This window comes from Pantherophis guttatus, chromosome 6, assembly GCF_059756535.1.
Source record: "Pantherophis guttatus breed Tessera chromosome 6, ASM5975653v1, whole genome shotgun sequence".
NCBI lineage: Eukaryota > Metazoa > Chordata > Lepidosauria > Squamata > Colubridae > Pantherophis > Pantherophis guttatus.
Window position 1 is genome coordinate 28049786 of NC_142068.1, and position 19351 is coordinate 28069136.

General features: G+C 38.3%; 1 long non-coding RNA gene across 1 annotated transcript; it reads left to right on the forward strand.

The window, feature by feature from the left end:
• Positions 1-6332: 6332 nt before the first annotated feature.
• Positions 6333-9910, forward strand: LOC148113069 (uncharacterized). The gene is made up of 3 exons (XR_015728585.1): positions 6333-6366; positions 7949-8082; positions 9786-9910. It is a non-coding gene; the product is annotated as an uncharacterized LOC148113069 (long non-coding RNA).
• Positions 9911-19351: the final 9441 nt, after the last annotated feature.

Sequence of the window (19351 nt, forward strand, 5' to 3'; positions counted from 1 at the left end):
AGTTTATTACTGTCATTTTACCTGAAGCCAAATCTTCAAGTCTTGAATTTTTACTTATGAATAGCAAATAATTTTAAACATTTTCCTAATGTAAGACTGCAAAAATTTTTCCCCCTGTTTTTCATTTTCGGAGCCAAAATGCTGGCAGATTTCTGATTTCAATCATCCTAACTTCAACCTCTATTGTGAACTTGGATCATTAGTTTTAGGCAGTGGTGAAATGTAAAATTTGTTACTACCGGTTCTGTGGGCGTGGCTTGGTGGTGGGGGGGGGTAAAGGGACTGGGTGGGCATGGCCAACTTTTTTTTTTTTTTACTTTTAAAAGCATTTTTTCTACAACCTCTTTGGCTGAAGAGGTTGAAGATAAAATGCTTTTAAAAGGCTCTGACGATCCCAGCTGAGTTGCCTGATCATCAGGGGCTTTTGTTTTCTTTTAAAAGCATTTTTTTTTTGCTTTTAAAAGAAAAAAAAAGCCTCTGACGATCAGGCAACTCAGCTGGGATCGTCAGAGCCTTTTAAAAGCATTTTTTCTACAAACTATTCGGCCGAAGAGATTGTAGAAAAAATGCTTTTAAAAGGCTCTGATGATCCCAGCTGAGCCGCGCAATCATCAGAGCCTTTTTTTTTTTACTTTTAAAAGCATTTGTAGAAAAAATGTTTAAAAAAAGCCTCTGATGATCGCGTGGCTCAGCTGGGCATGGGGGGGGGAAGGGATTTCTGCTACCGGTTCTCCGAACCACCCATCACCATCGCTACTGGATCGGGCGATCCGGTCCAAACTGGGAGCATTTCATCCCTGGTTTTAGATTGAATCTATCTTGGCTTTTTCCAATGCTGCATAATGTTGCAAAAGTTTCAATGAAGACAATTCTACATTATGGATATTTTTCCCTTCATTTTTTTTTTCTTATTTGCATAGAATTTGATACCTCCTTTCAAATTGCACTTTTATTTTCTTAGGAGCAAGAAAAGGAATGGAGATGTTGCTTGTGGGGAGTATCCAAAATGAAACATTTTATAGTTGGAAAAATGCATCATTTCTCAGAAAGCATATCCACAATATTAAGTTATGCAACCACAATAGTGGTACTCTAAGATCCAGAATTTCTGCCCATCCATGACATCAGTTAAGTCAATAACTTGTAGAGAATCACTGTTTTTACCTCAATCCAGGGGTGAAATACAGCAGGTTCTGACAAGTTCTGGAGAACCGGTAGCGGAAATTTTGAGTAGCTCGGACAACCGGCAAATATCACCTCTGGCTGGCCCCAGAGTGGGGTGGAAATGGAGATTTTGCAATATCCTTCCCCCAGGAGTGGGGAGGGAATGGGGATTTTGCAGTATTCTTCCCTGCCATGCCCACCAAGCCACACCACACCCACCAAGCCACGCCCACAGAACCAGTAGTTTAAAATTTTGGATTTCACCACTGCCTCAATCATTACATTTCCTAGAATTTACCAGTATTCTATTTCGATAAAAATTGCATCAATAAGTTATACATTGCCTTGTTTAACATTTCATGTGTTTGGAGACTGAATACTTGCCTTCCCTTCTATCAGAACACAGAGGCAGTCAAAGGTTGAAAAGAATATGTTTGAAATATTTATAATAAATATCTGAACCTTGACTTGTACATATAGACTATTATGTTTCATCCTTTCTACAGAGTGGGGTTTTTGTTTTGTTTTTAAATACTCCTAAACTTCAGTATCTTCAACCATTATTCTAGAATGCTTTAGTTCTTAAAAGTCTTGATTATTTGCAAAGCTTCCTCTTTGCCCAAATATTAGCTTTCTTTAAAGTTTTATGTATGATGTTATTTTACTTTGGCCAATCTACCCTTTAGACAAAATACTTCCAACTTTGAGACAAGGGAACAGATCTAGTAGGATATCTGTTCCTTCTGCTCAAGACAAGTGGTTCTTTGTAGAGTCCTCTGCCTTTTTTTGAGAAGGAATTATCAATGCTCCCTCTAGTGGAAAATAGGGAGGGAAACTGTGCAAATTCAGAACAAAGAAAGAAATGTATGTAGCAAAAGGGTGTTTAAAACTTGATTTTACACTTTTTAGGGTGTTGTGTGTATGTGTCCTTAACTTGTATTTAAAACTTCTTTTGCTAAGGATTGAAGGAAAGTCACCCGGTGCTGTAAAAGCTGTCAATCCAAAGATTCCTAATAGCTGATTAGGAACCTTTGTCTTGAACTACATTTCTAGTACCAGGGGTGAAATCCAGCAGGTTCTGACAGGTTTTGGAGAACCGGTAGCGGAAATTTTGAGTAGTTCAGAGAACCGGCAAATACCACCTATGGCTGGCCCCAGAGTGGGGTGGGAATGGGGATTTTGCAGTATCCTTCCCTGCCACGCCCACCAAGTCACACCCACAGAACCAGTAGTAAAAAAATTTGGATTTCACCACTGTCTAGTACATGAAATTGGGCAACTGGACAACATAAATGGATCAGAAATTATTAAAGAGCTGGTCTACTCATCATCTCTTCATTCTACCACAGTCATTGGCTCTGTGTTTCATGGAGTCATCTTTAGTCCACCATTCCTCGTCCAGAAGTCCCATGTAGACAGTTTAATTCTGATGTACATTCAATGATATTCAAACTTTTTTTGTTACTTGGTAGATGTTAACAATAAAGATTTTTCTTGGGGGGGAAAAATCTACTTCCCTAAGTCCTGCATGATTGCATTTAGCCAATCCAACTTCATAGGATTCTTTTATTTGTCCCAACATTTACATTCCAATCACTCATGAGCAGTACTTTCTTGAATTTACATTCAGAATCCTTGCAATTTGCAGGAGAATTCTTCAGTGTTTTCCATGATTGAATCTATAGTAAGTATATCTTTAAATACCTGCATTGAAGTTCTGATTAGGGTATGTGTTTACACAGGTCAAATGCTGGAAAAGATACATCTTTGACAATCCCTTCTGGTCAAGAGCTTTATTCCTGCCTCCCCCTTTCATAATTATATCTTGCAAATAGTGCTCTGGATGCAATTTAGATTCAGCTTTTCAATTTTTCATACTGTCCCAAAAACAGTCTTTTAAGATATTTTTTCAACTACTCTTCCCAAGGCAGTCCATACACAGAAACTCATTGGGCTGGCAATGGGAGAATAGTTTTTTCTGCCTTTCCTTTAAGAGCATTATGCATTGCAAGCTTTGTGCAAAAGCAGGCCATGGGATGGATGGATGGATGGATGGATGGATGGATGGATGGATGGATGGATCAGTGGCTGGGTGGATGGATGGATGGATGGATGTTAGACAGACGGACACAGATCACACTGGTACTGAGGCTTAGCTATCAGATTCTAGACCCTTTTGGAAACATTGTTTGCCAGATATATTAAATATAGCCTTTATTTAAAAAATAGTCTATGTCAGTGGACAAAAGAGCCCTTCTCCACCCAGAACAACCTGGGCCATATTTCTTCAGTAAATAGAAGGGCTGCAGTTATGCAAGTTTAAACATCAAATGAGGCTATGTGAAATGTCATCCTCATCTATAGCCACATCACCAATTGTTTGAAGGCACCATAGTGAGGAGTTTTTGTTTTTTTTTAAGTTTGATTTATATGCCACCCTTCTCCGGAGACTCAGGGCGGCTTACAATGCGTTAAGCAATAGCCTTCATACTTTTGTATATTTATACAAAGTCAGCTTATTGCACTCACAATCCAGATCCTCATTTTACCTACCTTAGAAAGGATGGAAGGCTGAGTCAACCTTGAGCCTGGCGAGATTCGAACTTACAGTAATTGCAGACAGCTGGTGTTAATCACAATGCTATCAGTCTGCTGAGCCACCAGGCCCTTTTTTTGATGGAGTGTTTGCTTCTTTTGAGGTGCCCAAGCTTTTTTTTTTTAATTGTTTTGCAATGTTATATGTAGGGGTCTCCAGTAATGATATGATTGGATGGAGAGATACAGTATGTCATGCTTGTGTATGCATGGAGATGGCCTCATTTGATATCATAGCCCTTTTCACATCCATAAATCTGGAATTAGCCAAATAATCTATAAACATGTTGCTCCACAGCACACTTGACTTAACTAAATACACAAAGATTGAAACACCCAGGATTTATGGATCTCATAAACCTCTGCTTAAACTACATATTTCCAATTTGAGAGTAATCTCCAATTAAGGGTAGATCTATGGGATCACTGCTTTCAGGACTTATAAAGGAGGTTGTTGTGCAATTTATAGCACTTCCACAAATACAACCCAAAATATGGGTCAGATATATAGGTGATACCTTCACCATAATAAAAGAGGACCAATTATAGAACACCCACAGAACCATCAACAACATCCTCAAAGGAATCCAGTTTACTAGAGAAGAAAACAGCAACTTGCTACCATTCCTGGATATCCTGATCAGCAGAGACCACAATGGCAATGTAGAAACATCTGCACCCATCAACAAAGTGGTCTACTGCCAAAGCAACAACCCAATCTCTCACAAGAGAAGCTACTTAAGAACTCAGTGCAACAACCATGAACAGCAGAAAAAAGGAAACAGAACATCTATATAATATACTAGCTACATGCCCATGCTTCGCTACGAAACTATGTGATCGGGCATGATAAATTGACACTTAAAGCCTGAAACTTAATGTAGAATGTGTAACTCCGTAGCATCAGAGCGTGTTAATATAAGGCAACTGGCAGTTGGAACAGAAGGGGAGGGGGAGTAGAATGTCCCAGCCTGCAGGCCAGATGAGTCATATGCTGGCCACACCCATGCCCGGTTTAGCAAAGGAGTAGCATCAGAGCGTGTTAATATAAGGCAATTGGCAGTTGGAAAAGAGTTCTTTTCAGGTGGGGAGGGAGAAAAGAACGTCTAGCTCCTTAGCATCAGAGTGTGTTAATATAAGGCAACTGGCAGTTGGGACAGAGTTCCTTTCAGGTTGGGAGGGGGAGTAAAATGTCTAACTCCTTAGCATCAGAGTGTGTGAATATAATACTGTATATGAAATACTAATGATCTGATGGTCATTTTGACAAATCTTTTCTTAGCAAGTACCTAGAAAGCAAGAGTCCATAATCCATATATGTGCAAATTTCAAGTTTGTGGGCTTTACCATTCTGGAGATTTTGTGATGAGTGAGTAGTATTTGGCTTTTATATATATAGATTCCAATAAAACAGATATCCATGGAACTTTATCAAAATGTGCCTGACTCAACCTGATACAGCACAACCAACACAAGCCCTATAAAAAGAATAACACTGCCATACATCAAGAACATCTCAGAAATCACCAACAGACTATTACAACCATATGGAATCAGCATAGCAAACAAGCCAACTAAAGCACTTCAAAACATCCTAAGTAAACCAAAAGACCCAGCAGCCCCAGAAGAAAAAACAGGAGTCACCTACAAAATACAGTGTAATGACTGCAATAGCCACTATGTAGGACAAACAGGCAGAAGATTGGTAAAACACATCCATAAACAGCAACTAGCTGTCAAAAGACATGATGAAAACTCTTTAAATCCATCCATATGTTGTGAAATTAATCATAATTTCAACTGTGACCATTCTAGACCATACTAATTCCAAAAATGCTAGGGAATTTCTAGAAGCCTGGCACTGAGAAATTATTCCTCAATAGACACATAGACACAAACAAAATCTACAAACTATGCAAGAGACAATCAACAAGTCAAAAAGGGAACAAAAATACCAGAACACCTCTCCGCCAGCAATCAGCACCCAGATGAGCATAGATTAACTCCAAGATTAACATCAGATGAATAGTCAAACAATAACCCAAACCCAAAGGAACTGCTAAGCAAGCCAAAAATAAATAGCCAAACCAAAGAACTTCTATGACCACTCCCACCAACATTGACAGGACAAACTACTAGAATATAAACTGAGAGGAAAACCCATTCCTTACTAGCACCGATATTATCTAATTTGGGTAATAAAACATTTGCAAGAACCAAGTTCAGAGAGCACCAAGGACCCATCAGAAGAAAACATATTTCACCTTTGTTCTGGATCAGGGCTGTCAAACTCCCGGCCCATGGGCCAAATATGTCACATGTTGGCCATGGCCATGCCCAGTTTAGTGAAGGGGGGGGAAATCCCGCTATGTCACGTGACGCCGCCATGACACCGTGAGTTTGACACCCCTGTTCTAGATTAAAACTCATAGAGGCCCCAGATGCCCTGGTGACCCCATGAGTCAGCTGATTCAGAGTAGAAGACCATTGGACTCTGGCAGCTGTCTTTCAACCAAAGGAGATTAACAGCATTTGCTTAGCTCCCATAAATAGCTAGCTTGGCATGAATATCTCCTGCCCCAGTTCAAGTCGCAATTCTGATTTTCAGTAAGTATCTTGATTACAATGTGATCAGTTATGACGTGTGTTAAGATAAGTGGTTCTTGTCTTGCTTTCGTGTGATAGAGATATTGCACAACAAGCTTAATTTATAACAAGCACAAACTGCATCTCCAATTCTATGTATGTTGCAGGACTGGCTTTACAGTATCACTAACAGGCGGAAAATGTGTAATTGAAGAGTACTTGAAAAATTGGGCAATCCACTCACAACAAAGTACTAAAGCTGATCAGTATGTAATTATTATCCCATTTGTGAATAATGTTGCTATACAGCAATCCTATATGTTCCTCCTGACTCCTGCAGTTCAATGGGATTTGTGCCCAATATAATTAGGATTGCAATCCTAGACATTAAAGAAAATGAATCTGGTAATGTATGAGTCTGAAGCAAAATTATATTGTTTTAGCTCTATTTCAGATGGAAGTGGAGATTCCTTGATTATTAATTCTGGCATATCTTTGCCACCACAGTCTCTTGGAATATACAGTATAATTCAGCTTTGCAAATTCCTCCCTAGCTGAAATTGCTTTATATGATATTGGTCTTGGGAGTTTCTTTTCTGCCACTAATGTTGAAAAATGCATATCAGCTGCCTATTTCTCAAGTATAACAGAGTGGGAACAGTGGAAAGCCTGTCTTGAGATATTTGTGTTCTGCAGCTTCTTGCCATTCCCAGGGTGGTGAATAATACAAGTTTAATCTGTTCCTGTTAAGACGGCTAAAATGTTTGACAAATGCACTGAAGGTATAATCTCATCTGGGACCTGTTGGAAGCAGTGGAAATGAATTGGGCTTCTCTTCATTCAACTACCAATAAATTAACTATCTACAGCTGTTCAGATATTTCAGCTCAAACTGAAGAAGTCTCAACAGATGTTTTCCATGTGGCTGAACAAGAGGGGATGTGGATTCTATATATCCCAGTCATTGTTTTAAAATGGAATTGTATATAAAATGTCAATCAAGTTGTCATATCCTCTTGACTGATCAACCAATGCTTTGTATGACCATCACGGCTGCAATAGTTATTGTTTGTGTTCTATTACACAAAGTCTTGGAAACTTAATTTGTCGTTCTAAATAATGGCAACTAATGTCTGTGAATTAAAATAATAAAGTCCACAAAGGAGCTACATCTTAGCTTTATGGATTCTATAAATGTTGATTCAAGTTGATTTAAATTTTAGCACAAAACTGCTGGCTGCATTGTGCATTAGTGTTGATGCCAGAAGACATTTTCAATTATTGCTTTCTGGTCTGAAGGACAAGTTTAGAATTGGCCTAGTGCTGGACCAAGCTCACTAGGAACCAAACTACAATTACAGATAAGAGTGGAATTCCAGAACAAGAATTAAAAGAAACCCAAGAAGTAGTAGAATTAATTGAGAAGAAGGCTTTTTTCTGTGTGACAGATTCAGAGACAACAAAAAAAGCTACAGTAAGGCCATACTAATACCATTAAAATGTTGTCCATTAAAAAATTGTCTCAGACTAACCTAGGAATATTAATTGCTCTAGATAAAGCTTTAACAGTTTATCACATTAACAGAAGAACTCCTAACTACAGGAAAGAGGCTCAGAAGAAAAGTGTTGCAGGAGGAAGCCTGATGAAGAAAGTAAGGAAGAGGACTTTGACAGAGATCTGCTAGCTGTTGCCAAGATGTCAAGAGGCAAAACATTTGTTAAGTCCAGAACATCCAGGTAATATTTGAATGAGGCTCAAAAACCCTGCTAATTCACTGAAATATGAGGTAGGAGGTACATTGAAAATTATTTCTTGGTCTGGTCTACCTAGAAGGACTCACAAATGCATTGTATGAAGTCAAAGTTTCACTGTATGTAACAAATATGTTTTTCATTAAAAGTGTAAATAATGGAGCACTTAGACAAGCAATTATGGCTGTCTTTATAATTTTTTTCTGCAAGAATTATACATGGTTTGTATTAGTTATATTTTTACCACCTCATTCCCAACAAGCAGAATAATTTTGGGCAATTACAAAACAAAGCCAAATTTAATAAAAGGCAGTTATTATTCTAAATCATGGGGACTATACTTGAAACAAAAAATTCATGCTCATTTTTCAGGCAATCAGAAATTGCCCTATTAATTCATTTCTAAATGCAGGAAGTTTCCAGGATCCTTTTGCTCCTGTGTAGAAAAATAAGTAAGTCTTGCTGAGATTTTCCTTTGCTGAACAAGCTTGAGTTTGGCAGCAGAAATGAATTTTAATGTAGAAAAGCTTCACACAAAGAACAGTCAGTTAAGGGATAAAAGTACATGTTCAGTAAATTTAATCTGCAATTTATTCATATGGCAAAAAGTAAAAAAAAAATATAGGTCTGAGTGTTAAGACTTCACTCATCTTTTAGTGCTGCTAAAACAATGAATCATGATTCAGTTTATGAATAATCCCAAAGTAGGCTTTCTTACTCACTTATCTAACTGTGGTTTGCTTGAAATACTTGACATTCCATGGTTTCAGGACTGATAAGATTCTGGGTTCATTCAGACATAACAGACTGATCTCCATTGCTTTTTGTCCAAGTTTCTTATCACTTAAGAGATAGAAGGAAAGACTTGCTTTTGAAAAGGGAAAGGGGTCAACCCAGTTAATAAAACAAGGTCCAATTCCTTTGCTTGCCTGCATAGTGGAATCTTAAAGCAAAAATAGCATTATGCATGGAATGAAAGTACTCAATTCCTATTCCAGCTTCCTCAAACTGGAAATCTAAATCCCACACACATGGAGAGCAATATATTGGAGAGCATCAGGTTAATTCACATTCTTTGGTTTTCTTTTGATCCACCTCAAGTTTAGGTGTCAGCACATTCTACAAATGAGGACAATTTGCTGGGTGTATATATACTTGCAAAGGATACCACAACCTGTCTGCAAACATCTGGACAACTGCTAGACAGTAACAAAGAGATACTCAAAACTCTTTGCTGCCATCTAGTCTCTAAAGGTCTCGCAGATATTTGCAACCCACCTACAGTGGTGGATATTTTGCATCCTTCCCAAATCAGACCTTATTAAAAACATTCACAGCAGTAGATTATCTTAAATGAGATACTAGAGATTTGCTAAAGAAAAGTTTCAGTTAACAAAAATATTTTTGAGAATTAAAAAATAATAATAAAACTGCATCTAGTCTTGACTAAGCCCTTAACAGAAAATAATAAGCCATGGGTATGGGATATGTCAGGATTCAAACCTACCCTGAATTCCAACAGAAGCAGTAAATCTAGATTGCCTACATCAAGTTGCAAGCAAAAGTTCACAGAATGGAATATTATTTGGACACACAAATCAATCTAGTCCCTGCATCTCCATAGATATAAAAATCAGGCAGTAAAATTAAAGCCATCTTCGTAACAGTGTCCTATCTTCTGTTTGCAGGCATCATTTTCTACAAGGGAGCAGTTGGGCACAGCAAAGCCTTACCTGAAGTGATACAGTCCAGACAGACTTGCTGCTTCTGAGTGAGCCAGACCCAAACCTTGGGTTGCTTACTCCTGACATTTAGGAGACATTTACTCTAGAAGGAACTTGACTTTCCTTCTAGAGCCATGATGTGCCCTGTGATCCCATAGCAAGTCAGTTTCTTGCCAGCTCAGCTGCAGCCTAGTTCTAATTGCAAAATGGAAACTAGACCCTGAAGAATTGCACAGAGGGAGGATTTCCCCTTGACAGAAACTGCTGCCAATCCCTATATCTCAACTTCTTAACTCTTTTCTCCAACAGCTGCAAAGCTGATACAGCACCCTTATGTCCTCACATCAAGCTTTGCAGTTATAACTTGTTAAAAAAAAAATCAGGTGCAAGGCAAAGATGAAGATTGGGATCTTGGCTAAAAACCATTTTTTTCATTTCCTTATTGATGAGCTAGAAGCTCGGTTGGCTGGTTCTGGTTAGTTTATCCTGAATTCTCATCATGGCTCCAATGGTGATAATTGCAGACTGTTTTGAGATGGGCCCATGTGTTTAGAAAGTGTTAGGAAGTGGGATATGCTTCAGTTGTCCTAAGGCCCAGTGGTACTTATCTAGCAAATGCTTGGGCCGAAAGTCATTAGCAGTATTACTGATCCAGTTGTTTGATATTTTGCCTTTCTGCCCTATTGTGTAGACATTAGACATGTAAAATAAATATAAAGATTTATGAAAAATAAATATAAAGATTTGTGAATTTTTATTTTGTTTTTTGGTAAATCTGCTCATGCTCACCTGGAAAAGTGTAAAATTCCAAAAAAATATGCAAAGAAATAGGAAAATGCACTGAAGAGTAACAATAATATAGGTATAGGCAGTCCTCAAGTTAAGAACTAGTTCCATTACCTAACTTTGACTTTAGCTCAAACTTAACTTAGAATTTGTACTTTACAAATGAACTACCTATTAGTAAAAATGGCAGACAGTGTTGTCCTTCCTTGAGCTGACAAACTGCTGAAGCTACACAATGCTTTCAGACACCACTGAAAATTTCTGAAAACAGGCTGAATCTTGAAAATGTGCTGCTTCAGTGATTCCTGAAAGTATTGCACAGTTTCAATGGATTGTCAACTCAAGGAATGACAACATCTGCCAGTTTTAGCTTTTAGTAATAAGCAATCAATTCATATCTATGGGTTGTCCTTAAATTGTACATTAACCTGCGACTGCCTGTACAGTTTTTAAAAAATTACACCAATTCTGTAAATAAACAGAACAAATTGATCTTGTTTTAAAAATAGCTTCCATTTTTAAACAGTCATTCTCCCTAAGACCTCAGAGCTATTCTAACAGCACTTCAACAACCTTGATCAGAACAAAGCATAATGTCCATCAAACTGCTTAATGAGCCATCAGCTGCTTTGCTCCAACAAGGGTTTGCAAACTTGGAAGTTGAAACTTACACCCAAAGCTAAAATTACACACCAGTCTCACTTGGAAAGTTTTTCAAAAATCTAATATGAAATCCTTCATCGAAGCAACCTAATCTGTTGGTTATAAAGAGAGCCATTTGATAGGAATTGACGTGCCATTGACTATTACAGTGATTACCAAACTATATGAACCTAAATATAGAGTTATCCCAATACTATTGTCAAGTTTATTTCCTTCCTCTAAAGGCCAAAATTGCTTTAAAAGAAGCAAGTTTCCTGTTACTCTTTGTCACCATTTTCTCATCTGGTCTTTGCAGCTGCTAGAGATTAAAGGGTAGCATAGATTGGTTTATGAAACACAATTAGGCAGTCAATTCACTATTGTGTGTTCATAGATGCTAGCTGAAAAGAAGGATTTTCTGAACTAAACAACAGAGAAATAGGAAAGTTTGTTAAGAAAATTCTGCAAATTAGCATTTCTTGCTTATAAGCGTAGCATAGCATACCCTGTTTCCCCTAAAATAAGGCATTCCCTGATAATAAGCCCAATCAGGCTTTTGAGCACATGCGCTAAAATAAGCCCCTCCTGAAAATAAGCCCTCCCTGAAACTATTTAAAATACATGCGCAGCCAGTCCCCGCCATTTCCTCTGGTTAGGGTTAGGGAGACAGACCTGGAAATCAGGTAAGACGGCAAGAGGAGCCCCATCTTGCTCCATGTGTCCCAAAGTAATAAGACCTCCCCAAAAATGACCACCATGAAATAGCTGTAAAAACAGAGTATATATATGTGTGTGTTTTGTGTTTTGTGTTTGTCATATTGTGTTATAATAAAATAAAAATAAAAAAGACATCCCCAAAAATAAGGCCGAGCACTTATTTCGGGGTTCAAAAAAATATAAGACAGGGACTTATTTTTGGGAAAACACGGTAGTTAAGAGACAGATCAGAGTTAATTACACTAAGCCAAGTTTAATTGAATCAAGAAGGCTTTTCTGGGTACATGCAAGGCTGATGAAAGCATATTTAATTTGTATTGTTTTCCACAGAAGATTTAAACAGAGAACTAACATTCTTGCAGCAATGAGGAACTTTAACTAAATCATAATTTCATATAAGTACTACATAAATGTTCATCATTACAATGAGCAAGAGGATGAAAAGACCCGCACCAGCTATAAGAACCCCCCACACAAGGGGAAATAATAACTCACAAGGAAACTCTTCAGATTCCATGTGGAATCTGTCAGTTTAGAAGCCACAAGTGATGGTTTCCAGCTGTGATGTCACAATATTAAAAACAGGACTAAGTCCAGTAGTCTGGAGGACTCCCAAATCCAGCACTCTTTGCTTTTTGAAAAATTGTCTTTAGGAGATGTCCTAATTTGTTCCCTTCCTTTGCAGCCAAGTCTAATCATTTGCAAAAGTTAAAAGACAAACAAAATATCCAGTGTTGCTGTTTTCCAAGGAGAAGGAATTAGAGATAAAGAGCATGCAGGACAAAGACTGACAGAGAAAAGAGGATTGGGAGGAAAGAAAATTGGGATGGACTGCTCAGAAAAGTTCACATTATAGTTTGATGATTGCCATATGTGTGTGACAATTTTCTACAACCAGATTTTTTGTTCTGATTTATAAAAACCCATTGTTTCATTTCTTTAAAGTAATTGTGTCCGCTTTTCAATTAAAACTAGTAGAAAGGTTCTACTAAAAAGATTAAAAAGAAAAATCAAAATAATCGGATTTATAAAAGTGCTACTCCAGTATTAACCAAACTGAATTTTTCACTGGTGTGAGCATGACTTACTGAATAGCGTAATATACACTTTTTAAAGTAGTTCAGAAAATCTGGTTGGTTTTCTTCAGCCCGATTAGCAATTTGATCTAGTGTATCCTGTTTGGGCCTCAAACTGCTGCTGCAATTTCCTTGAGCTTGGAATCTGTAGGGCTAGCTATTCCACAATGACTCATCTGGAAGGAATGAACCCCATCTATACCCCGTTCATCTTCTATGTGTCACAAGTGAAACTCAAATCTTGAGCATGCTGTCTGCTCTATAAGTTGTTGATTCTGTGCTTGGTTTTAACTGGAATCTACTTGAACTGTCTGAACAGTATACAATATAAATTTTGAGGCTGGCAGAAGGTCTAAATCCAGACAACTACGTCAATTCCATGCAGCATGTCATTTGAATGTGCTAATTGATCCCCACCATTTCTTCTGTGCCTCAAACTATACTTTGATCTGGTTTTACCACACTCCACCCCCTAACTTGTTTTTCTTTCTTCATCTGCAAACTCCTGACCGTTCTATATTGCATTATTTTTTTTTCCAGGCATGCTTTCCAAGAAGTTTTTCTAGGAAAAGCAGATTGTGTGACGATGGGATAGCCACATTGCTACCATATTAAATATACAAAATAAAACCATAGGACTGTCACATTAAGATGATTTGCTTCTGAACTATGCAGAAGTATCTGGCTAGATGTTGCGGATCATCTTAGTTGCACCTAACATTTGAAAGGAAGGCAGGGGCCATAGAGAGCATAATGATGATACAAAGCGGATGTGACTCTCCCTCCCACTCTTTCTCTTGTACACATACACATCAGTGGTGGGTTGCCCCCAGTTCGGACTGATTCTATAGAACCAGTAGTAAAACCGGCGGGAGGCTCTGCCCACCAACCCCGACGTCATCAGGAAGCTTCTGTGCAGAAGTGCGTGAACACGCACAAGTGAGCGAAGCGAGCATGCACGCACAACCCCGTTGTGAACCGGTAGTAAAGGTAAGTAGAATACACCCCTGGGTATGTACACATACATACATACACACCAGGATAATTTAACACTTTCTGGAATTTTTTGAGAGGAAGCTAGTGGGGTCTTTTTCTCTTTTCAAAATAATATTATGCTATATTAGAGATAACACGACATGAATGGCATGTTTTCTATCTCACAATAGCAGGAAGTTACTTCTAACTGTTGGCGATTGGGTCTGAAGGAAGCTCTGGTGACAGACAGGCATCATATGGGGATTGACCATCCCTGAACAACAATCAAAAAACCAAGGAGCCTTTCACTGCTACGTGTAGGAACTTCAACAGCCTGTTGTTTATAATGTATTATTATGTTTTCTGTGCACTGTGAACTTCCAAAGGGGTTTGGATTGCAACTTTAATTATTAGTCATAATTGTCAGCATAGAAAATAAGTGAGATTACAAAGAATACCTACATGCACCCAAACTTTTAGAGGTAGATAACAAATCGTTTGCACTCCCTGTATTTCAGGGGTGGGCAATTAATTTTCCCAAGGGACCACATGAAAAACTTTAACAGTGGTGGAGGACTGCCACTAGGCCAAAATTACTATTTGATGTATCTTAGGTAGCTGCTAAATGACAACCATCTTTTTCTTTCTATCCACAAGCCACTCTAGTCAGCTAACAAATGCGAACATATATATATGTATATGTAAATATTCTGATAAAAATATTTTAAATCGGTGTTTAAACTGAATGGGGCTGGTTGAATGTAGAACAAAATGAAGCCTATCACACTTATATAGCTAAAAAGGATGGTCTTGAAACATTTTATAAAAGTGGAGCACAGTCCTTCATATTTTGGAGAAAACCAGATGACCTCTTTCCCACTTTAATATTCTTCCTAAATACTTAGGTGCAGGAACTGCCTTTTTCATTTCCCACAAGATTGCAAGAAGATGCTAACTCAGGACATTGTGGGGAATTTAAAGATAGACCCAGCTGCCTGAGGCTCTTCTGTTGCCATTTGTCATCAACTCCATGAGCGTCTGAAGAAAATCCACCTCCTAAGGCAAGAAGATTTGCCACCCTGTACTGATTCCCCTCTACTCTCTAAGGCAGGGGTGTCAAACTCAATTTCATTGAGGACCGCATGAGGCTTGTGTTTGACATTGGGAGCCTGTGGGGGGCATGGCCAGGGTGGGTGTAGCCCAGAGGTGAAATCCAGCAGGTTCTGACAGGTTCTGGAGAACTAGTAGTGGAAATTTTGAGTAGTTTGAAGAACCGGTAGTAGAAATTTTGAGTAGTTTGGAGAACTGGCAAATACCACCTCTGGCTGGCCTCAGAGTGGGATGGGAATGGGGATTTTGCAGTATCCTTCCCTTGCCACGCCCACCAAGCCACACCACACCCACCAAACCACACCCACAGAACTGGTAGTAAAAAAAATTTGAATTTCATCACTGGTGTGGCCAGCTCGACATCACTCGTGTCGGGAGCGCCTGTGATGGCCCCAGCGCTCTGCCAGTGAATATGAGCTCTGAAGCTCCGCTTTGGCTGCGACGGCCTCCTGCAACCCTCTGCCAGTGAAAATGGAGCTGGGGAGTGCCACATGCAGCCCTCCCAAGCTCCGTTTTTGCTGGCAGAGGCACTGAAGGCCAGTCCTTCGCTGTTTCCAGGGTGGCCCCATGGGCCAGATCTAAGCACCCGTGGGCCTTGAGTTTGACACCGCTGCTCTAAGGAGTCCTTGGTGCTCTCTGAGAAAACAACCAAGCTCAGAAGCATCAAGAACTGCTCATGTCAACCGTGAGCTACAATTTTTCTCTTTTGTTAGTACCTCTACTCTCTCCTTAGCATCTTCCCTGACTTACTCTTTCCTAAATGCTGTCCTTTATGCATCATTCAAGAAGATGTCCTGAGAATAATATATTATGGGTTGGCACAGTGGTATTGCTCTGAAGAGCCGTTAGATTGAAAGACTGGGGAGCCTCCCTGAAGAGTTTTCTGCCTCAGCAGCTGCCACTGCAGGGAGTTGGTTCTACTATTTATTCCACCTAATAATAACTTTAGCTAGCTGGTAAACTAACTCATTAGGGGATCATTCAACTATCAAAAGCATTTGAAAACTGGATGTCCTAAAAAAAATTATTAGGTTCTTATATTTACTTGCTTACAGTTAGTCTTAGCAACTGCCTTGCTTAACGACTGTTCACTGTTATGACAGTGATAAAAAGTCACTTTGCGACGAATCCTCATATTTATAACCTTTGCAGGTCTAAGGAAAGGAAAGCTGAAGTAAGATCATAAACACAGTTTCACTTAGTGATTGCCTTGCTTAATACCAAGTTGCCAATCCCAATTGGGATCACTAAGTGAGGGCTACATTTTCTCAAATTTACAATTGAGTATTTTTAATTGCCTCTGTGTCTTGCCATTTCAGACAAAAACCAGAAATGAAGTAGATCTACTTTTGCTTGATATAACCGAGTGATAGTGACATTGCCAAAAAGACAGAGCAGCCTACTCATTCTTCTCTTTAGTCTGGATTATTGCACTAAAAATGTAAAGCTATATCTGATGACATATAACATATGTTGGAGTTTTAAAAAAACACCCTGCCAGATGGTCTATAGTAATGTGCCATTTTTAAAAAAGCATTACTTTGATATTATCCAAGTTCATTCTACAATCTATACTAATTATATTTTGACACGACCTCTAGCCTTTTGAAGCTCAGAATTGGGATACCAAATCAGATTCCAATATAAATAAGAAAAAAATTAGTGAAATATGAAAAAGCAGGATGGGACAAATATGTGCTTCTTAGTCTTTCTTCTACTTACTTGTTCTATTATGGGAATTTCTTAGATGCTACATTCTCCAGATAACTGCTTCCTAACATCAAAACTTAAGGCAGAACCTCTTTGCTTCAAAATTCACAGATAAATTTTCCTAAGATTGTGACCAGTTACTTCCACATCCCAGCAAGTAATTTCAGATTTGCAATGCAATGACAAATGACACATGACAACATAATGGCAAGATGGAGTGTAGGGAGATAATAGAATCTGCTAAGGCAAGGCAAATGAAAGCCACATCAAGATATAAAGCACAAGACAGTTACAGTATCTATTGCAATAGATAGTGAATTGTGCAACAGCAATTTAAATCGCTTATTTAAATTAGTCAATATCATGGAACTGTGGCATCTCAAGTATTATATATAACGTATATAGTTTTGGTCGCCACGATGTAAAAAAGATGTTGAGATGTTGACTCTAGAAAGAGTGCAGAAAAGAGCAACAAAGATGATTAGGGGACTGGAGGTAAAACATATGAAGAACGGTTGCAGGAACTGGGTATGTCTAATTTAATGAAAAGAAGGACTAGGGGAGACATGATAGCAGTGTTCCAATATCTCAGGGGCTGCCACAAAGAAGAGGATGTCAAACTATTCTCCAAAGCACTTGAGGGCAGGACAAGAAGCTATGGGTGGAAACTAATCAAGGAAAGAAGCAATTTAGAATTAAGGAATAATTTTCTGACAGTTAGAACAATTAATAATTTTTCCCCCTTGGTGTGTTACACAATAAAACAAATCTTTACTGTTACTTGCTGCATGATAGGTAAGAGAAAGAAGAGTGCCAGAGGATGTTGGGGAAATAAGGTGTCAGGAAGAGAAGAAAATCATGACTCTGAGCCTTTAGTTATTTTTTGCCTTTAAGCCTCATCTCTTGTGGCTTTGATGTGGTGATCATAGTTATTCCTGCAGGAATATTGTTCCAGTGGAAAAAAGGGGCTACTCGTGAAATACAGCTCCATGTCTACAAAAAAAATTTAAGCATTGTAAAGGGATAAAAAAAAACCAAGTCACTTTGAATATGTAATTCTGAGACCAAAGGCATTCTAAATTTGGATCTTGATCTCCACTGAAGGGTTTGGAGTGCAATTACTATAATTTCAAGAATTTGAATAATAAATGTTGTTAGATAGTTATTATGCTGAATGAGCTCATCGCTATTTCTGAGTGCCAATCTATCCATCAGTTTCAGGGATGAACTAAGTACTGACCACAGGGCGCCTTGGAAGACAATTCTAGGCAGGAAAGAAGGCAGAGACAACTATGGCTTCTTCCTATCAGGTGCTGTTTTAATTCCTCGTTTGCAACTTTCAAGCTACTGTACCAGTGGTGGGTTGCCCCCTGTTCAGACTGGTTCACAAGAACCCGTAGTAGATGCCCCAGATGTTGTCATCAGCTATCTGCACATGTGCAGAAGCAAGGTGCGTGAGCGAGCAAAGCGAGCACACACGTGCAATCCCGTTGCAAATCGGTAGTAAAGGTAAGTAGAACCCACCCGTGTACATAACCAAAGAGAGATTGGGCTGGAAGCAAAAAACGATCTGGTTTCTATAAATCCATCTTTCAAGAACCATTAAAGTTGGTTTCTTTTGTCTTCTCCAGAACCACCCCTCCCCAAGTTATAGGTTATCTTACAGTAAGATATAATTGTTATATTGCAATATTATAAATTTATATTATATCATTTTCTTACAACATGGTAATAACAAATTAGGAGGTTTTTTTTTCTTTAAAACATCTAAATAAATAATATATTTAACTCTAGAAATATCTTTTGTTGCATATTGCTACCAAAGTGGTATCGTAAATATCTTGCTCATTAGAAGCAAACAGATTTTGTTATGCTTTTTCAATTCTTTAATTTACATTGGCAGGCAAGGATGCCAGACTTCAGAAACTTATCAGAGTCATATGATTTGTTCATTCTTTTTATTTCTTTTTAGACAAATATTCCAAGAATAATATCTTTAATTAGATACAGTTCATGTAGCACGAACCTCCTCCCACAGGACAAGATCTTCTCAGAGGTGGTTGCTATGAAATCCTGCATAGATACCACAATCTTGTCTTTGCATAGGTATTTCTTCAGAAATGTTTTAATTCAATAAAAGTACCGTAGTACAATGTTTTTGAAAACATCTCTATGCCTCATCAATCATCAATAAGTGTCATCATCTGCATGAATTTTTGCTCCAAACCAATGGGAATTGCTTCCATGGTGAAGATCTGAGAGCAATTAAATCCTCTCAATGCTACATGCAGGTGAGAAGCTCATGATCTTTTTGTTACCAAGAAACTGCTGAAGGAAGCAAACATCTCTCTAATTTTAAGCAGTTGTTCTGCTGCTGTATCTTAATTCTACACTTGGTACTTAAATTTGTAAAATAACAATACAAATACTATGTACGCAACACTTGACTATATGCAAAATTATTATTAAAATTTGCATATATTATATTAAAGGTTATTACTATATTATAGTAAT